This window comes from Strongylocentrotus purpuratus, unplaced genomic scaffold (genome assembly GCF_000002235.5).
Source record: "Strongylocentrotus purpuratus isolate Spur 01 unplaced genomic scaffold, Spur_5.0 spur5_scaffold_5, whole genome shotgun sequence".
NCBI lineage: Eukaryota > Metazoa > Echinodermata > Echinoidea > Camarodonta > Strongylocentrotidae > Strongylocentrotus > Strongylocentrotus purpuratus.
This window is the reverse complement of record NW_022145611.1, coordinates 8,148,390-8,151,859: the sequence shown is the minus strand read 5'-3', so window position 1 is coordinate 8,151,859 and position 3,470 is coordinate 8,148,390.

Genomic DNA, 3,470 nt, shown 5'->3' with positions numbered 1-3,470 from the left:
ATAATTAGATATAAGATACTAAGTTGTTGTTGAATTCTATCCTATTTAAAAATTGCTGGCTTTGTTATTCAGTTGTAATTGTAGGGTAGGCAATTTAATTACGTGGGATATTTCCAGGAACTTTCATTTTCATTCTGCTTCTATCCTGTATCTCAAATTTCATTTCCGTACAATACATTCTCAGAGATGCGTGTTCATGCTATGCTTTTGTGCGGAACTACACTGTAAGCTTTCAAGGAAATATATATATAACGCAACGGAAAAACAGGCATTGTAGACATGGACGCTCACGTTGAAAGACCCTTTTTTAAGGTCCATCTAGATTAGATTATTGCCAATCTATGATTTGATTAGCAGGTAGATGGCAAGCATTGATTAAGAAATCGGTCGGTATTGTCAGCTCACGCTAATGTAGGTTGGGCACAATTTGATACAGTCATGTCTTATTTCACTGCAGCCTATTTACGTCCTGCTCTAGAACAATAGAATAGATCTACATCTGTGAACATGCATGCTGCGAAATTAGTTTTCCTGTCTGTTTGTGGAGCTAAGAATAGCTTTACATATATACCGGTATATATATATATATATATGTTCATCTCACTGATTGTGTAGGCGTGGGATGCACACTCTGCCTGCCACTCTCTGTGATTATCTGCCGAGAGCCTAGAGGGCGTTAACTCTAACTTGAAGCATATCAAGAGTTAACACCCTTTAAGCACCCAGACGATAACGTTTGTGAAACTAAGAATAGATAGCTTTACAAATGTATATATATTCATCTCACTGATTGTGTAAGCGTAGGATGCACACTCTGCCTTCCACTTGGTGTAATTATTTGCGCAGAGCCAGAAGGGCGTTAACTCTGACTTGAAGCACAGCAAGAGTTAACACCCTTTAAGCACTCAGACGATAACGTAGGCGAACTGATTGGGTAGGAGGTGACGAAGCATATTAAAAGCAATCGGCGCTCTGAGAGTCATTCATTAAAGTTTCTTTGTTGTAGTATTTGATGGACACTTCTTTCATGACGATACTTTCTATCCATGGCATATTCATTCAAGGTTCAATAAGTATCACATTTCTGTATTAAACAAATTTACTCACAGCCAATCAAATGCAACGATTTCAGTAGGTCATAACAATTATTGCAACTTGTACATGTAATATTGATAACAAGTTTCATGTAACAGGGCCCTGATTTATTTTTTATCAACTATCATACAGTTTCACTAATTTTAGAATATTTTTGCAAAACAAGTTGGCACTTTATCACAAATGTAATGCAGATTTGATATTCAACGTTGATACTACATGAATCATGTGACTGACCTTGAGAAAAGAAAATGAAACCCAAGAAAATCATTGGAAGTTCCCCTTTCCTTCTCATGAGAGCACCTAGATGTATAATTTAGATGAGAGTAAAAATTTTGTACCAAAATTAAATTCCCCATTTGTATTTTGTATACGCCCCCTCCCACAGAGTCCCACTCATTGGATTGAGAGTAGTTCTTCTGAAAAGCAAACTGGAATTGAAATATTGTCATTTCCCCAAGCAAATATACTTTTGGAAATCGCATGGCATTTAGAAACTGAGAGTAAATCACACACAGTCCTAGGTATTGAATTGAAGCAGTCAATAGCAGGACTGGATTAATAATAAACAGAACCATTGCTGATGGATACTTTGTATGAACCTTGATTGGCGCATTCGCACAAGTGTTTTTTTAAAATACAAAATCCATATGAAGAATCGTCTTTTGAAGCATCACTGTGTTGCAAAGGGTGCATAATGATTTAGTAAAAACAGAGGTTGTATGAAGTAAAGAAACTAGTTGTTAGGTTGTTTTGTCAAGTTTTCATTTGACACAAAACCTCTATTTCTCTGTATTACAATCATTACAAAAGTTCAGACTAGAACAAAATTGTTATATGTATATAATACAGTTTTTTGTATTGCTATACAATAACTTTTGCTAGTGTGAATGACAGGTTATATACATACATTTATACATGAGTATGTCTTATTGTTCAACATGTGTAAAAACATAGCAATGTCATGAAATATGTAGCCTTTCAATTATCTACCTGTACATGCTATTCATTATGTGCCTTCATTTGGAAAGGCAAGTGTCCTTTTACATGCTGTGCATCGAGACAAAAGAGTTTTATTATTTTTAGAATAGTTTGGCATTGTGGAGAAGGTTTTAGCCTACTGGTATATCTTATTTGAGGGAAAACATCTCAAGTTGCAGGAATATTTTGGATGGCTTCTTCATGTTTGCTCATTATGTGCACTCTTGCAATAAAGATATTTGTAGGCTTCAAGAAGTTAATGTACACTGTACAATGTACAGTGGAACTGTTTGCCTAAATTTTAAGTATAGTTGTTGTTGTTGTTATTATATATTATTAGGTGGTTTGTCATCGACAGATCATTTATTATTATTATCATTATTATAATATTTATTATTATTACTGTTATTATGATTATGATTATTATTATTATTATCATTATTATTGGTATTATTATTGTTTTTAAAAAAAAATCAGGTTTAGAAACATATGGTATAACTTTGATTTTGCTTGATTTGATTGTTATTTGGCAAGTATATGACACTACATATCAAAGTATAATATGAGAAGGAGATTAAGAGCAATCAATAAACAACATATAAATAAAAAATCATTAATAGATATGGAATATCATCATTGATAATAGTAAAATATCCATACATTATGCAAATGCAATTTTGCCATATCATTAAATTGATATAAATTGAATATCATTGTTGATATCATATATCTATATTATGCAAATGCAATTTTGTAATTGAAACCACACAATGTGGGCCTACATGTAAATGTACATTATACCCCCCCCCCCCCCCCCCGCCATATTTTGTCTGAGTTATAGTGCGTGCGTGCGGAAGCTTTTGATGAAATGTGAACTATTTCAGGCAAGCCTTTTGTTTGCATTGCATGTATGCACATGTGTGTAGTGTACAAGCTGAAGTGTTTGTTCAGGCCTAGTTACTGAACATTCCAACAAGTGTCTTGTTCAAAGCATCACCATTGTTATTGTAATGTAATAGACTGGATTACTACCATATTTAAATTTATGGATGTTTGTTCCTTTCCTGGGGACCTAGTGAAGAGCTATTCCATTAACCTGTTTTTGATGAATGGACTACAATACTTGGAATCCAGTCTGCATATATTACATGTTGCTATGTCGTGCAAGGTCGGGCAAGCTTTCAGGTTGTCGAGAACAACCTTTGTTAAAAAAGTATGCATAAAATTTGCATATGTAATTTTAAACATACATGTACAATGACACTTGCCCAAGCATGTACATTCCACCAGTCATTGTACATTTCTTCAGATATTTTCTCTTGCAATGCAATGAACCTTGTGCAATTGTATACAGGAGGATTGTAACTGTGCTTCATACCATACATGTACACAAT